The following is an 18,953-nucleotide window of genomic DNA, read 5'->3' as shown; positions in this document are numbered from 1 at the left end:
ATCTAAATAGAAAGAGGATAGTATTAAAATAAAATGTTAATGACCTGGTGGCTACTGATATATTGCACAGGTGTGGTGCTTTGATGGCAGCTCCAGCAATGGGGAAGTGGGGCCAGTGGCAGGCAGACCTCTACTGTCTGTGTTTTGCATGTGACAAGATAGATTAGGATGGGCTGGTGTGGGCTTCAACAACAAATTAGAAACTTTTAAATGAAGATTCCCCACTGAATACGATTGTTGAGCCTTATCGGGGCTAATGTTTTTAACTTATGGATCCAGCATTGTTCTACTTGGATCAGCCTGCGATCTCGATCCCCTCCCCTGATAGATTCTGCTATATGATCTATTATTAAGCATTTAAAGTCTGCAAAGGTGTGGGACTTTTCCATGCTATGACCCACCAGGGGAGCATCCATTCTTTGATGGCTTATATTAAACTTGTGGTCGCTCAGACGCTGCTTTAATGCCCGGGTGGTCTTTCCCACATAAAATTTCTTACAACTACATATTAAAATGTACACTACATAGGTGGTATTACAGTCTGTATTGAACTTGAGTTTATACTTTTTCTGATTGTAGGGACTGGTGAAAATGTCAGTTCTTAGCATGTTGGTACAAAATATACAATTGCCACACTCTTTATGACCTATATTAGGTCCAATGTCTGGATGAATCTGTTTGGGATATATTAACTCTCTGAGGTTTCATCCCCGGGAGTAAGCGATTCTCAAATGGCTGTCATGAAAAACAGGGTGAGATTGTATTATCCTCCAATGTTGTTTTAAAGCACGGACTACACCTTTAATACCGTGCGTGTACTTTAGAACACAAGTCTGTAGATTAAGATCTTTGTCTTTCTTTTTTGGTTGTAATAAAGTGTTCCTATTATTATACTTAGCCCTGACATATGCTGTTTTTAAGACTTCATTTCCCTTTTCCTTTATCAGGATATCCTCTATTACAAAATTTTTGTAATAGACCTTTGGCTTGAGTCTTGAACGTCATTTTATCACTGCAAATTCTGTGGAATCTAAGAAGTTGGGGAAAAAGGGAGACATCCTTTGTTGCTTGTGGATGATACTCCTATAATGCAGAAGAGTATTTCGGTCTGTCGGTTTGACATAGACTTTAGTAATGAATGTCTGTTGCTGTTGGGTGACCACTATGTCCAAGAAGTTAATTTGAGTTATATCATATTGCATGGTGAACTGGAAATGAGTATCCCTACTGTTTAGCCAAATGAGAAACTGTTCGAGTTGATCCTTATTGCCCTTCCACAACATAAAGACATTGTCGATGTACAGATGCCAGGTAAATATGAGATGTTTCCAGAGATTCCTGTGCAACCAGCGCTCTTCAAACTGGATCATATATAAACAAGCAGTAAATGGGGCACACGTTGCCCCCATCACTACTCCTTTATTTTGAGAGTAAAACTATTCCTTAAATAGAATTTTTTTTTTAATCAATGCAATTGTTTCTAATTCCATCAAAAAAGGTGTGGGTATCCGATGTGGGCAAGATCTTTCTTCTAGGCAGTTTTCTATTATTGCTAAACAATCCTGTTGAGGGAGAGATGTGTACAGGGCAGTGACATCTAGTGTGCCCCATCTACTGCTTGTAGGGAACCTTCACAAGTGGATATCTAGCAGCCAAGGATTCACAGTTAGCACATAAGCCAAAAAGCTAAAAAGTGAATGTCGAGTGTCTGAAGTAATTTTTCCTCCTTAAACAATTAAGAATACAGCATATGAGAGGTGTACTTGCTTAGGTAGGATGTAAACAGACACTTATCTATGCAATTCATCTGTGGTGCATCTAAATCACAAGGAGTGTGTTGGGGGTGTTTTGAAGATGGGTTTAGGGCCTGCTTAACACTTGGATGTTTTACAGCCATAATGGAACAAAACCAAAATGTCTAGGGTGAAAACTTCAACATTTTGGTCTAGACCTGTTTTTCTAACAAATAAGATACAAAAAGGTGCATTAAATGACTAGGTAACCACTGAAAAGATTCAGGGATGACCCCCAGTGCTCACTGACCCCCTCCCACCACCAACAAATGTGAATAAAAAATAGTGCTCACTAGCCTCTATGACAGCCTCAGATGTTATAGCCAGGTCCATTAGAGCAATATGCAAGTCCCTGGAATAGTGTAGTGGTGAGTGCAGTGCACTGTAGACAGGTGGACCCAGGTCCATAGCTTGCCCTACCTGTTACACTTGTGGTGGTCACTGTGAGCCCTCCCAAACTCTCTAAAACCCCACTGTACCTACATATAGGTGCCCCCTCCACACATAAGGGCTATTGTAGTGGGTTTTGGAGGGCTCAGCAGACAAGGGAGCCACGGTGAGATATGTACCTGGGAGCATTTATATGAAGTCCACAGCAGTGCCCCCTAGGGTGCCCCAATGCTCTCCTGAAATGTCTGGGGGACCAGTCTGCTAAAAACGCTGGCTCCTTCTACATCCCAATGCCTTGATTTTGTGCATTTTAATGTGTGCTGTTTTTTCCCCCCGAAAATGGCCTAAATAGATAAACGCACAAAGCCTTGTTTGAAATATTTATTTACTTATTATATTTGTATCCCGCACTTTCCCACTAAAAGCAGGCTCAATGCGGCTTACATAGTAATAGGTAACACAGAATTTTGTTATGTAAAGCAGGAAATTAAGTATAACATAATAGAAGGATGGATGGGTAGTAATAGGATGGGTAGGTAGGTAGAGACAGGTGATAGAGCACAATGCCTTGTTCGAAATGGTATTTCTTTTTTCAAAAATGGTTACATTTGTTATTTGGATCATGTCGAAAATGCCTCTCCATGGGTCATTGTGATTAGAGGACTAAAAGCTCTCTGCCCAGATATTTCTGAGATCCTTCCAGAGCTGATCAATACGCTTCCTCCCAGAACAATACTATATGAGGGGGGAGGGGACACAAGGTATCTAGGTTGCCTCCATTATGAAGTCACTGATATTTAGAGGAACTTCACCACCTTTCTAATTAATTTTTTAATGATTGTTCCTCATTTTTTTTCTTCCACTTCAGTCAGAACCAGTGGTGGGATCCTTTTGCTATGAGCCATTATCTATAGTTATCTGGGGAATATGTACCTGCTTTAAAATGGCTCCTCCCTTCCTCTGTCCCCCATCTGATCATTGCAGCAATGGCCCTGGTATTGCTTCTGTTGAAGTCCACCATAATCTCCTTCCCACCAGCAGGGTGTTGAGCCTCTGACATGATCCTTCACCTTTCTTAATGATCATTTATCCCCCTGAAGTTGAGCAAGATACACCATTATAGTTTTAAAGTTCTCTTTAATACCTGAAAATGCACCTGTGACAGATGCCCTTCTTGATAAACATAAATGGTAACATGATTGTAGCTGCTGATGCTGATGTTCAACTAATTGATTTCTTCCCAGATATAATTTGGTGTTCTCTGGTATTGAAAATAGGATGAATTCCTAAACATGAAAAGTATCACACATTATCTCAAATGCTTAAATTATAGTTTGAATTGAAATGGAAGAGGAAATGTATAAAGCATGGCTATAGCACATGCAAATTAGGTGACCTAGTAAATCCTGGAAGCAAATAAAGCAGTCTTTAAAATGATATAAATATACCAGCAATATTAAGGGGATTTAATTATGCAAATCACCTTGTGCAGTCAGCTATAGAAAGCCTGATTTTCCACAGTGGTGGAGAAATCCTAATTCCTCTGAGAATAATATGCTGTGTGCCAGAACATTTTTCTTTGTACACCAGCTTGATTGAAAGTATCAGGCACAGGATTTATAATATCACAGGCAAGGGAGTTGACATACTAGAGAGCTCAGGAGACAACTTGCTTTTGAAGATATGAAGGGGTAAATAGGTGGTTGAAAATACCACAAAATGTGGAAACCTGGAATTTCTTAGCGCATCAGGACTGTAAAGCTCGCCCAGTTCTCCCAGTTTGTTACCTTATGCAATGCATGGACATCAGCCTGCTTATAATCGAAATAGAAAAACGCCTATATTGCCACCCAAATCGGGAGATAGACGTTTATCTCACAAAAACTAATAAAGCGGTATAATCAAAAGCCGAATTTGGACGTTTTCAACTGCACTCCGTCGCGGATGCGGACAAAGTTGATGGGGCGTGTTGAAGGCGTGGTGAAGGCGGAACTGGGGCGTGGTTATCGGCCGATCAGAGATGGGCGCCTTTCGCCGATAATGGAAAAAAAGTATGCATTTTTAGCGAGAATTGAGGGCACTTTTCCTGGACCCTGTTTTTCCACGAATAAGGCCCCAAAAAGTGCCCTAAATGACCAGATGACCACTGGAGGGAATCGGGGATGACCTCCCCTGAATCCCCCAGTGGTCACAAACCCCCTCCCACCACAAAATATGCCGTTTCACAACTTTTTATTTTCACCCTCAAATGTCATACTCACCTCCCTGGCAGCAGTATGCAGGTCACTGGAGCAGTTATTAGGGGGTGCAGTGGACTTCAGGCAGGTGGACCCAGGCCCATCCCCCCTACCTGTTACAATTGTGCTGCTTAATGCTTAGTCGTCCAACCCCCCCAAACCCACTGTACCCACATGTAGGTGCCCCCCTTCACCCCTTAGGGCTATAGTAATGGTGTAGACTTGTGAGCAGTGGGTTTTGAGGGGGATTTGGGGGGCTCAACACCCAAGGGAAGAGTGCTATGCACCTGGGAGCTGTTTTACCTTGGTTTTTTTTTTTTTGTAAAAGTGCCCCCTAGGGTGCCCGGTTGGTGTCCTGGCATGTGAGAGGGACCAGTGCACTACGAATCCTGGCCCCTCCCACGAATAAATGTCTTGGAGTTATTCGTTTTTGAGCTGGGCGCTTTCGGTTTCTATTATCGCTGAAAAACAAAAACGCCCAGCTCAAAAAAAGATAAACGTCCATGTTTTTCGAAAATACGGTTCGGTCCGCCCCTTCACGGACCCGTTCTCGGAGATCAACGCCCATGGAGATAGACGTTTCCGTTCGATTATGCCCCTCCAGATGAGCTCTGACTTTTCCTTCAGCCCTTTGCAACTAGGGCTCCTCTGTGCCTTTCTCAGGTCATCTTAAATTCCGTAACTCTTTCTGACATCTCCATTCTCACTGAGAGGCCATTCCAAGCACCTACCACCCTTTCTGTGAGGAAGTGCTTTTTGTATCCATAAATTTTTATTAGAAACCAGTTATATAGATACAACAGCATTATCCCTAATCAGAAAAATTGTTCCCCAAAATCCAAACTCCCCCCTCCTCCCCCCCAACAAATCTCCACAGAAAGAAACAAACTGAGGGTCACACTGTGGTACTTCAGTGCCCCCGGACAGAAAACCTCCTCCCCCATCAGCCCTCCCCGCACCCCCCCCCCCCCCCCCCCACTGCAAAGATGGCAGCTAGGTGTTTCCATTTGTCCTTAGCAGGATCATAACATCCATGGAAACGATCTGTGCGTGTCTCTAATTCTCTGAAGTAGGCCAAACATATAATCCAATCATTCAAGGTGGGCTCTTCAGTTTTCTTCCTCTTAGCAGCTATCTCACATTTAGCTGCAGCCAAACATAAGCATTTAAGCCATACTTGCCAACGAAGCTCTCTCTTGTTAGTGAGTCCCAAAAGGCAAGACTAAGAGGGGCATAATCGAACGAAAACGTCTATCTCCATGGGCGTTTATCTCCAAGAACGGGTCCGTGAAGGGGCGGACCGAACCGTATTTTCGCAAAAAATAGACGTCCATGTTTTATTCGACAATTTCTGAGCTGGACGTTTTTGTTTTTCAGCGATAATGGAAATGAAAGCGCCCAGCTCAAAAACGAATAAATCCAAGGCATTTGTTCGTGGGAGGGGCCAGGATTCGTAGTGCACTGGTCCCTCTCACATGCCAGGACACCAACCGGGCACCCTAGGGGGCACTTTTACAAAAAAAAAAAAAAGGTAAAAGAGCTCCCAGGTGCATAGCACCCTTCCCTTGGGTGTTGAGCCCCCCAAATCCCCCTCAAAACCCTCTGCCCACAAGTCTACACCATTATTATAGCCCTAAGGGGTGAAGGGGGGCACCTACATGTGGGTACAGTGGGTTTGGGGGGGGTTGGACGACTAATAAGCATTAAGCAGCACAATTGTAACAGGTAGGGGGGGATGGGCCTGGGTCCACCTGCCTGAAGTCCACTGCACCCCCTAACAACTGCTCCAGGGACCTGCATACTGCTGCCAGGGAGGTGGGTATGACATTTGATGGTGAAAATAAAAAGTTGTGAAACATCATTTTTTTGTGGTGGGAGGGGGTTAGTGACCACTGAGGGAGTCAGGGGAGGTCATCCCCGATTCCCTCCGATGGTCATCTGGTCATTTAGAGCACTTTTTTGGGACCTGTTCGTGTGAAAAAAGGGTCCAACAAAAGTGTCCTAAATGTTCGCTAAAAACGCCTTTATTTTTTCGATTATCGCCCTAACGCGTACATCTCTCCTCGGCCGATAACCACACCCCAGTTCCACCTTCGCCACACCTCTGACATGCCCCCATCAACTTTGTCTGCATCTGCGACGGAGTGCAGTTGAAAACGTCCAAAATCGGCTTTCGATTATACCGATTTATTCGTTTTTGTGAGATAAACGTCTATCTCCCGATTTGGGTTGAAATCTAGGCGTTTTTCTCTTTCGATTATAAGGTGGTAAGGGTCTTTGGGAAGAGCAATATCAGTCAGTCCCTGTTCCATTCATCACACCACCAAGATCCAGTAAGTCTGTATTTTCTCGTATTCCCACTGGATATGCTAAAAAGTATCTTTGCCTTCTAAACATCTCCAACAAACATCTGTATTTACATTCAGAAACATAGCCTTTAATTTAACTGGAGTTATTCCCAAATCTACCCCCTTCTGAGCCCTTTATCACAATCTCTTGTTCAACAATTTTATTTATTTATGCTTTTGGTCTGATCATTCCTTTTTTCTACCAGCTCAATTGGAATTGTAACTGGTAGGCCATGAGCCTGCATTCCCATCTTGCCTCCACTGAAACTCTCCTATATAGATGTCATTAATAAAGCAGAACCTTGAATGCAACACTTTCCAGTGCAAAATTTAAGTAATTTTATTACCTTGAGATCTTTTAAGGGGTGAAAATTCAAGCTTCCATCAGAGTGCATGTTTCTAAAAAGCAGCAGCTGCCCTTCACTAGATAATTTTTCTGATCTGATAAATGTAATAAGGTAAAAACAAGAGATGGAACTGAGTTTATTTATTTATTTATTTGTTGCATTTGTATCCCACATTATCCCACCTCTTTGCAGGCTCAATGTGGCTTACAATACATCATGAATAGTGGATACAAGAAGAGAGTAGACATTTGGTATTACAGAGGGTTTTGGGTTACATGATAATGATGAAACATAAAACATTATAAGACAGTTTTGGATACATGTGGAGGATTTCACATGTGTTGATCTTTGTGATATGTCTTGTTAAAGACATGGGTCTTCAGTAGTTTGCGGAAGCTGGTTAGTTCATGGATCGTTTTTAGGTTGCGCGGCAGCGCATTCCAGAATTGTGTGCTCATATAGGAAAAGGTTGATGCGTGCATTAGTTTGTATTTTAGACCTTTACAGTTGGGGAAATGAAGATTAAGAAATGTGCGAGATGATTTTTTAGCGTTCCTGAGTGGTAGGTCTATCAGGTCTGACATGTAGGCTGGGGCATCGCCATGGATGATTTTGTGAACTAGGGTACACACCTTGAACGCGATGCGTTCTTTGAGTGGGAGCCAGTGTAGCTTCTCACGTAGGGGTTTAGCACTTTCATATTTGATTTTCCAAATATGAGTCTGGCTGCTGTGTTCTGGGCTGTCTGGAGTTTTTTTTTGAGTATTTGCTCTTTGCAGCCAGCGTAGAGTGCATTACAGTAGTCTAGATGACTGAGTACCAATGATTGTACCAGATTACGGAAGACGGTCCTTGGGAAGAATGGTCTTACACTTTTTAATTTCCACATTGAGTGGAACATCTTTTTGGTTGTGTTTTTCGCGTGACTTTCAAGTGTTAGGTGCCGATCAATGGTAACTCCAAGAATTTTTAGGGTGTCCGAAATTGGTAGGTTCAATTTTGGTGTGCTGATGGTGGTATATTTGTTCGTGTTGTGTTGAGAGGTGAGTATTAGGCATTGGGTTTTTTCTGCATTAAATTTCAGCTGGAATGCATCTGCCCATGAATGCATGATATGTAGACTTTGGTTGATGTCGTTGGAAATTTCCTTTAAGTCTTGTTTAAATGGGATGTAGATCGTTACGTTATCAGCGTATATGTATGGGTTGAGGTTTTGGTTTGATAGTACTTTGGCAAAGGGTATTATCATTAGGTTGAATAAGGTCGGTGAAAGGGGGGATCCCTGTGGAACTCTGCATTCAGGTGTCTATGTGGCTGATGTAATCGAATTTGATGTCACTTGATATGAGCGTGTGGTTAGGAACCCCTTGAACCAATTGAGAACGTTGCCTCCGATATCGAAGTATTTGAGGATGTATAATAGAATTCCGTGATCAACCATGTCAAAGACACTAGACATGTTGAATTGTAGAAGTAGTATGTTCTTGCCGGTTGCAATCATTTGTTTGAATTTAGTCGTGAGTGTAACTAGTACTGTTTCAGTACTGTGGTTAGACCGAAATCCTGATTGGGAGTCGTGTAATATTGAGAACTTGTTCCAGTATCTTAGAGCTGAAGGTTATTACCTAATCTATCACTTCAGGGCAGGGGTTCTCAACCCAGTCTTCTGGACACTCCTAGCCAGTCAGGTTTTCAGGATACCCATAATGAATAGGCATATGACAGATTTGCATGCCCTACCTCCATTGCATGCAAATGTATCTCTTGCATATTCATTGTGGATATCCTGAAAACCTGACTGGCTAGGTGTGTCCCAAGGACTGGGTTGAGAACCCTTGCTTTAGGGTAAAGGATTATGGATTTGATATACTGCCTTTCTGTGGCACAACCAAAGCAGTTTACATTTCATTATATGCAGATGCTTTCTCTGCCCCTAGTGGACTCACAATCTAAGTTTTGTACTTGGGGCATTGGAGGGTTAGGTTATTAGCCCAGGATTACAATGAGCCACAGTGAGAATTGAGCCAGGTCTACAATTTCTCAGCCCGCTGCATTAACCAGTGGGCTACTTCTCCACCCTTATCTTAATGCTGCCATCACTGTTCCCTCTAAGCTCTGGAAGGAGTCCTCCACCTACAGTCCTGCCAGTGGGGGGTGCTGTTTCACTATCACATTTTCAATAGTGAGGGAAAGGCAAGCTCTGCAGGACTCCAGGCAGAGGCGCCCCGTATAAGAGGCTTGGGGAGGCTAAGCCTCCCCAGCCCAACCGTGACCTTTCCCTCGCCGATGCTGCTGCCCCCCGCCCCAAGCGAAGTGCTGGCAGCTCTCAGACGGTGGTCCGTCCTTCCTTCCTCAGCTCCCCAACCAGCAGTCCTCCTTCTCTCCCACCCCCCCCCCCCCCCCGCGCGCGCTCAAACACACCCTTTTACTTTTCGTTGCAGCGACATCAGTCAAGAAGAAGGCACTGCGGGCTCGCCTCCAGCTTCTCTCTTCCCTCTTCACATGGAGGGGCAAAATGGAAAGATCGTCCAAGTACAAATTAGGGCGTTCTTACGATAACGTCCAAAAATAGACCTGTATAATGGAAAAATAGTGTGGGCGTTTTTCGATAATCGATTATCCCTGTAAGAAAACAATCAAATGACGAGCGCATAAGCGTGACTAAATTGGGCGCCCTAACACGGTCGACTATTGCAGGTGCAAACGACCAAATCACGTGGTGTGTAAAATAATGTACATAGGTGTATCGCAAGTACAGTACATGTTGTTCAGGCCATCCAGGTACGGAAATATATGACGAACGCATATATGTGTCAACTATAGACATATCATGCTGCTCCACCCATACATTCATCATATGTGCCCATCTGAATGTGCGGATCTGCATGCACTGTACACCTACTGAACATGCAGTAAATGTATATTGTGTATATGTGAAAAGGGTCGGGTGGGGTGCGTCATACTCATCTATAGAAGCCACGTTTCACACTCCTGCAGGCATGTGCACGTCAAAGACGTCTATGCTTACGAGGGCGTCCACGTGCTGATAGGGGCCATATATGGAATGGTCATCCATATATGGAGCTGTGCGTGAAACGACGTCCCTCACGCAAGGTCGTCTATATAAGGCACTTCTTTTCCAACACGTGGAAAAATGGCACACCGGCGAGAGCCCAATTTTGGCGAGGAGGAGAGCTTGCTGCTCGTCCGGCTGTGCCTAAGGCACCGGCATCGCCTATTTATCCAGCACCACCACCTGCCCCCCAGGCTGCAGGCCATGCGAGCCTGGTCCCGCATCCGGGAAAGGCTAGAAAGGTAAGGTTATGGCCCAACCCCCCTCCCCTCCTGTACCTACACATATAACAGCTCTGTCATCAATGTTACCAGCAGTAACTGGAGTGTCCATGCAAGGATCATGAGTAATATAGGAACATGCACAATCACTAATAATTTGTATGTTATTGAAACGACCACCATTCCCACATCCCTACAAGAATGTATTTCGTTAGGTTAGGTATGTGACTATGCTATTAGTGTTATGTGACAATTTCGTTAGCTATGTGAAGGCCACATTTTCCAACCCCTCTTTGCAGCCAGTGGGTTACAACGCCTCCGAATAGTGGAAGCATGAGACCAATGAAACCTATACCATACTTTATAACATGGTCATGATAACACATATTAAAGTAGTTTAACAAGCATACATTATAATGTATACAAACGGTACTGTCTGGCCTCATGCCCACCTCTCTGGCATCATCTGCATAGGAACCAACTCGGTGGCTGCTGTGGGTGCTTGACCACCCCACCCCCAATATCAAATATGTATGGAGGGAGGGGTCATCTCCACTGGGGGTTCCACCCCCCAAAATGGTAAAAAGGTGGCTCCTATGATTCACTACCAATGGAGGTGCCCCCCCCCCCCCCCAACACTGTAGACCCTCTCTCTCTGGTATGTGAATAGCAAATGAATGTGTGCAGAGGACAAAAAGGACCAACACCCCTGACCCCTGCTCTACAAACTTATATCTTACAGACGCTTTGGAGTCCACCGGGACCTCGAGTCCCTGCGGAGGCGGTTCCGCAGGGTGAGGCGGGAGAGGCCCGACGTCATCCGGGCGGTGCGAAGGCACCTCAGGGCTCGCCGTAAGTATTCAAAAACAGGACACCTGTATACAGATTACTACATACATGTCATGAATAAAGCAAATGTGTTGTACAATATCACTTCCCATGTGCCTAATAGCCACCTAGTAATACCATATCTGTCCCAGATCAAGGATGCAGGTTGCAGGGATTCTCCCATGAGCGTGCTTGCAACGTCCGACCATCCCCCCGAGATGAATGAGATGATATGCCACACTTTACTATTCCCCTTATTGTGGTGGCTGATTACTGTGTCCTGGTACAGCTGCCTGAGGCCCTACTTTTACTGTATGTTATGGCCTAAATCACATAAAAGAATTGTGCTCAACACCCTTCCCACTGGCCCCCCCCCCCAATAACTCCTACAACAACTGCCCATCAACCCCTCGTTGCATCTCACAATGCAAACATGCTGGTCAGCAATGAATTTGGTATGGCAACATGTCCTGCGTGGTGTGTGTCAGAGGAGGGTCCAGGGTTCTGTTTCATGTCATCTGATGCAGCTCATTCCCCATGGGCATAGGCTACGCCTTACCACACCCTGCCCCATCCCCTGCCTCACGCCACCCAGCTACTGCACTATGCAAGCCATGGTGTATGCACTGATCTCAATCACACTCCTTTTACATACACAGGGCTCCACCAGCAGGAAGCTGAGCGGGAGGATGAGGAGGGCCACCACCTCCAGGAGGAGGAGGAGGAGCAGGAGGAGGAGGAGGAGCAGGAGGAGGAGGAGCAGGAGAGGGGGCACCAGGAGGAGGAGGAGGAGGAGGAGCAGCAGCCAGGCCAGGAGGCGGCCCACCAGGAGGACTCGGAGGACTCGGAGGAGGGAGTCCTCATCATAGATGAGGAGGACAGTCATGAGGACCCCTCCCCACCTGCAGCGCCATCGCCTGGCCCACCTCCATCCCCTGGGCCAGCTTCCGTGTCCCCTGGCCCACCTCCATCCCCTGGGCCAGCTTCCGTGTCCCCTGGCCCACCTCCATCCCCTGGGCCATCTTCTTCCGTGTCCCCTGGCCCACCTCCAGCCTTTGGGCCTGCCACTGTGGTGCGCCTCCTGCAGCAGCTGGTAGATGGCCAGCAGCAAATTATAGTTGGCCAGCAGCAACTTCTAGTTGGCCAGCACCAGCTGCTGCAGGAGGTGACAGCCCTACGGCAGGGCAATGAGCAGCTCCAGGGCCCACTAAGGGTACTGCTGGGGCTGCTCATTGACCTGCTACAGAGGGCCTTACTAAGAGGGCGTGGCCGCCCTTAATTTAAATAGGGGGGGCCTGTTGGGGTTGTGTGTGTGGGGGGGAGGGAAATGTTGGGGTTGTGTGTGTGGGGGGAGGGAAATGTTGGGGGTTCTGTGGGGGGTGGGGGGAGGGAATTGTTGGGGTGTGTGGGGAGTTGTGGGGGGGAGGAGGGCATTGTTGGGGCTTATTTTGTAGGGGTGGGGGGGGGGGGGGAAATAAATGTTTCTGTTATTATAATATAACTATCAGGGTGTGTGTGTGTGTTTGTCTCCCTTGTGCATTACATATCACCAAATGGTGCTGTTGAGTTGAGAGGAAGGAGGCAGCAATATGCATAGCATTAAATGTGCTGTGTGAATGAGAAGGTGATGTATGTCTGAGAATGTTGGCCATACAGAACGCCACCTGTTCATTCCAACCTGCATGGCCATATGTGCAGGGGGGTTGGGCCAGGGAGGCTGGATGGATATTTGTGTTCATGAATAAAAATGGCCAGCCAGCATCTCTCTCTCCCTTCCTCCCTCCCCTCCACCATACTGACCCACAATACAGAGTGCCATCAATAAGAGATTAATAGTGTACCACGTGTGATCTGCCAGGTACACACTTCCACATAACTCCAGGTACCACATACACAGTGTTTGCTGTCTGATGGACACATATCCGTACCCACAAGCCACATTGGTGGGGGGGGGGGGGGGGGGGGGCCCAAGAAGGACCTACAAACAGCTGGCTCATATTTTCACATTGAATACATCAGCTATGGTATATAATGCTGAGGAGCAAAAGGGAAACAATGGGAAACCCAATAGATGGATGGTTACTTCATCACAGTTGCAATGTAATACTTGTGTTAGGGAAGGGCACAAAAAATGGTGCTCATTATTTGCAGCTGTGATGACACTTTCTCCAGTAGTCGATCAAGGTGTGTTACATTCAAGTATTCTGGGTTTGTGTCAAACTTTGTCTCTGAAGTGACTTGCCTTAGGTGGGATTTGAACCAGCAACCTTATGATTATAAGGCTGGTGCTCTAACCACTAGGCCACAGCAGCCACCAGGTTTTAGCCACCACCAGTTACTTTGGGTTGGTACCTGTACACACACCCCTCTCCCTCACCACCACCTCGATCATTTTGTCCAGGCTACCGATTAAAAACAATGTAATGTGCATGTTCCCTACCCTACTACCTATGGAGCAATTTAGGAAGGTGTTCCATAATGTGCTATACACATCCATTGCATTAATCATTCTCCCCTCCCCCGCCTATGGACCTTGAGAATGGGTGGCCACTTCATAAATGGGGACTGGGGTACACCACATAAACAAGGAAGATGGAAGCTACCGGGAACCAATACAGCACCTCCAACAGCTGGCCCACACCACTGAGGACCTGCCAACCCCACAGTACAGTGCACAGGAACCTGGTGAAAAGAGAGCTACCTAACATCTGACTCCAGACTACATACATACAGTGAATGCACACTCCTTGACTATGAACACAAAGAGAAGAGGTGGCAGACAAATGAGAGCTTACCATGAACGTCTGTTTCAAGACTGTGTAGTGCGCCTTTTATCTTCTGGAACATTAGCTGCACATCTCCCTGATTGAAATGACCCTCACCGAGGGGTGTTTGATTTGGGCCGACTGTACTAAATTCGTGGCCCCCACACACTGCCTGCTACAACTAGGCAGAGAGAATGGGAGAAAGAAAGGGAGCATCAGGGGATGTGGAAGACAGGAAACGGAAGGCGTGGTGGCTGAGGGCCAACAATAATTCCCCCCCCCCCTAAATACACAGGTGTACCCAAGCATACATTGCTAAACACATACCTTCATATAAGTGAGGGTAAAACCCTGTAACTGATTATTACGAACATCGGGCAAGGTCTAAGTGCAGGAAATGGCAGGTAAAATGGCAATGAAGAAAGGGAAGGCAGGTGGAGACGCCCATACTTATCTACTCATAATCGAAAGCATGTGTTCCTAATCGCTATCTGAGCTGGGCACGCTTAGGAATTATGTGTATAATTGAAAAAGTAGCGCCCAAATCAGAAACGCCTATTCCCCCGTCTCAATGGGCGTTCTTGGCGCCTATATAAACGCCCACTCCGTATTTTCCAAAATCCCATTGGTACAATGCCACCACGCATGCCGCCGACCCGGAAGGGTAATTTTCTCGAGGCAGAGGTGGAGCTCCTGGTGCAAGAAATTGTACAGCGGCACCGGAGTCTGTTGCTCCCACAGGGCAGAGGCTGGCAGCCACAGTAAAGCAGCGGGAATGGGAGGCAGTACGGGACAGCCTGAATGCTGTCTTCCATGCTGGGAGAGACGTGGAGGACTGCAAGAGGAAGTGGCGGAAGCTGAGGAGGGATGTTCGCAGGAAGGCAGGGGCCAATCCCCCAGGCAATGACACTGCCAACCTTACACCAATGGAGCTGATGGTGTACTCCCTCCTACCCCAGGAGGGCATCCACGGGATTGGCTCCATGGACACCTCGGGCCAGGCTGAGGACTCAGGTAGGTGTTTCATTATGCAGTTGGGGTATCTGTTGTGCTGCACTACACGTGTGTTGGGGTCAGGGGGGGGGAGGTGAGGAGTGGGGGGCAGGAGGAGGGAGGTAGGTGTGGGGGGGGGGGAGTATCTCTGGCTGTCTTTATGTATATTAACAGCCCACCTTTATGATGCTGTTGTGACCTGGTAAACCCCTACTCCCTAGCTCTCTACCCTTACTCCCTATCCAACCGTTGTCATTGGGTTTCCTCTTACCTGTCCTGTGTGCCCATATTTATTGAATTAATTGTAAGCTCTATTTGAGTAGTGGTAGTGGTCATGTGTGTTATAGGAGCAAGCAGACAGGGTGGACAGGGTGGGTGCTGTGTGTGTGTGTGAGCACCCCCAATAATGAGGAAAGATCATGTAGCTGTGCAGGGAGGAGGGTTGGTCACTGGGCTTAGCACTCCAATACTACTTTCCAGTTGGCTCCTATGGGTGTGTGTAGGTTACTACTGTGGCAGAACTTTGGGGGCCGTCCTTCCCTACTACTCCTCTATTTCCCATTACCAACCTGTGCCTAGTTCCTCCTGTGACCTCTGTGCTCTACTGAGTGTGGGCCACATGCATTCAACTGAAGGAGCCTGTAATGGGGGTCATAAAGCAGTTCTATGCAGTTTAGCAAGTCAGTAGTAACACAACACATGCTGCAATGTTGTTCAATTTAACATTTATACAACTAACAGCTTGAGCACAACGTTGTGAGTGGTGTCCTTCTCTTGGCTGCTCATCCACCACCTCTACCCAGCTGCCTGCGGGGCTCTCTCTTTCGTACCCGTGTCAATTCCATTCCTCCTCACCATCTCTTTGCTGGGTCATCAGGTTGGGGGACATACCAATGTATATGAATGCTGAAAGACAAAAGTGGGTTATTTGCACCAACACTATTCCTCACTCTTGTGCTGTACAGGTGAAGACTCGGAGGAGGCCGGCCCTAGTGGCCTGCAAGGCCAACGCCCTACACCATCCGTCCAGCCTGAACCTCCACAGCCTGCAGCACCAGCAGTCCAGCCTCCACCACCTGCACCAGCTATGCATCCTCTGCGTCCACCACCACCTGCACCAGCTGTCCAGCCTCTGCCACCACCACCACCACCTGCACCAGCTGTCCAGCCTCTGCCACCACCACCTGCACCAGCTGTCCAGCCTCTGCCACCACCACCACCACCTGTCCAGCCTCTGCCACCACCACCACCACCTGCACCAGCAGAGGCCGCACCTCCAGCACCGGAGGACTTTGTTGAGGAGGAGGAGGGCCCAGCTCCCCGCCAGAGGCCATCTGGCCAAAGGAGGCAACTCCTGCGGCTGGCCACGGAGCTACTCCGCCACAACGTGCGCTTGGAGGAGTACCGGCAGCAGAAACTGGAGCTGCAGCGCCAAGCACTGGAGGCACAGCAGCGAGCACACCAGGAACTCCTCCAGGCGCACCGTGAAGGCCACCAGGAGGTGCTCCAGCAACTGAGATGGCTGGAGCAGAGCATCCAACACCTGCGCCCTCAGGGCACCGCGCCTACTCCAGCCCCCGTGCTGCTGGAGCAGCCCCTGCCATCAACATCCTCCTCCACTGACCACCAGCAACCACCAGCTAAGAGGTGGGCATTGCGCTCCTCAGCCTCCGCACCCACTCCTGCAGCACCCGCGAAATCTGCTCCCATTCTGGGTCCTGTGGCCAGACCACTACAAGCAAGAAGGTGGCCCGATTCCACGGTGCAGCCGAAGCCGCAGGCTGCCGTGGGGATACGGAGGAGGACACTGGGGGCAGCAGCTCAGAAGAGACTTCCCATGCAGCACGAGCTGCAAAGGAAGGGCGTGGGAGGGGTAGGAGGGGACGGGGGAAGGGAAGGGGGAAAATGATGGGACATGCTGTAGGGTGAGGGTTGGTGGGAGGGGGTGGGTGTGGGAGGGGGGTGGTGGTGGTGGTGGTGGTGGGGTTGACCAAACACATATGCACTGTATGTACAAAATAAATGTTCACTTACATTCACCTAAAACTTGTTTCAATGAGTCTTTGTCTTGCTCTTACGCCAAGCTGGTAGGCATTGAGCTCTGCTCTGTGGGCTGGGGGTGGAGGGGGCTCCTCTTCCAGCTCATCTGGGGCCTCTTCTGGTGGTGGCTGTGGCTCCTCTGGGAGAGGCTGTCCTCTGCGCTGGGCCAAATTGTGTAACATACAGCACGCCACAAAGATCATGGCCACCTTTTCTGGACTGTAGAGCAGCTCTCCTCCAGACCGGTCCAGACAGCGGAAGCGGTTTTTCAATAAACCAAAGGTGCGCTCAATGATCCCCCGGGTGCTGCGATGTTTCCTGTTGTAGGTTTCTTCTGGCCCTGGTTGTGGGTGGATCAGGGGGGTCATAAGCCATGTCCTCTGCGGGTAGCCTCGGTCACCTTTGCGGAAAAGCAGAATGAGATAGATGAGTGTGTATCGCTTGGAGCAGGTACAGGGGGGGGCGGGGGGATTTGGATAGTGGGTTGTGGTGGAGGAAGCCAGGGCGGAGGGTTGCCCAGTGGAGGAGGTCTAGTATGGGTGGTACATGCATGTTGCACTTACCTAGTAGCCATCCACCAATGAACTCCCCTCGCTGGAACCTGCGGAAGATGCCCGAGTGCTGTAGGATGTAGGCATCGTGGCTGGAGCCGGGGTACCTGGCACACACGTCTAATATCTCCCCCTGGGCATCACATACAACTTGCATGTTCATAGAATGAAATGCCTTCCTATTTCTGTAGGTGGCTTCGTGTGCCCGGGGGGGTCTGAGGGCTACGTGTGTGCAGTCTATCACACCGATGACCGAGGGGAAATCTAGCAACAGCATAGAAGGCGGCCATGTTGTTGTGCAGGGCCTGGGGGGTGGTGGGGAAAGTGATGTAGTGTGAGGTGTGAGTTATGAAGGCATCCAGGAACTGGGTGAGACAGTGTGAAATAGAAGCCTGGGTGAGGCCTGTGTTAGCAGCTAATACGGATTGAAAACTGCCAGTGGCCAGGACAGAGAGAGCGGGAAGTGATTTTGAGGTGGGCAGGGATGGGGTTACTCCTACGTGTCTGGGGCTGAAGGAGGGGTGTCAGCTGCTCACACAGCTGACGAATGGTGGCCCTATCAACCTGAACCTTGTTAGACACTGCTGGTCAGTGAGTTGTAGGAAGGTGGTGCGGGGCCTAAACACTCGGGGCCGTGAATACCTCCTGCGGTGGGTGGCCTCTTCGTGTAGCATGCATGCCACAAGTGCATTAAGTGCATCCATATCCCACCACCAGTGCAAGTATTAGGACTAGTAGTCAAACAAACAGCAACACACACAGATCTGTCACTTCCAGCCACCACACCCTCTGGCCACTCACTCGCCAAACAGTACAGGCACACAGAGACAAACGGAGGTCAGGGAATAGAGTATACACGTGGGAAGAGTGAATGGGGAGGGATAGGGGGAGGGGAAGGGGGCGATGGAGCAAAGGAGTAGGAGTAAGGAACGGTGAAAGGGTAAGACACAAAAGAGGCAGGGCACACAGACGACCGTCACAGGTACTCAGCACGCTCAGCTTTCTCTCTGCAACCACCACTTCAGCTCTTCCACCAACAATATCGCCACTCTCCAACTACACACAATCGCTAATGGGTCTAAAGACGATTTCCTCCTTGCTCTGGTCGCTTTTATTTCGGGTCCATCATATTACGCCCATCTTCCCCGCTCAACCAGAGCCATTTCGCTATTCGTTATACGTTGTACCCGTCCACGTCGTATCACCGCCCTAACACGCCCCCGACACGCCTCTTATTTGGACGTTTTTACGTCCACGTACGAGCGACACGGACGCACTGAAACATTGCTTTCAATTATATGGATTTACCTCGTTTTTGTGAGATTAACGTCCATCTCCCGATTTAGGTCGACTCTTGGGCGTTTTTT

The sequence above is a fragment of the Microcaecilia unicolor genome, chromosome 11 (genome assembly GCF_901765095.1).
Source record: "Microcaecilia unicolor chromosome 11, aMicUni1.1, whole genome shotgun sequence".
Classification (NCBI taxonomy): Eukaryota; Metazoa; Chordata; class Amphibia; order Gymnophiona; family Siphonopidae; genus Microcaecilia; species Microcaecilia unicolor.
The sequence above is the reverse complement of the archived record's forward strand: the minus strand, read 5'-3'. Positions refer to the sequence as shown.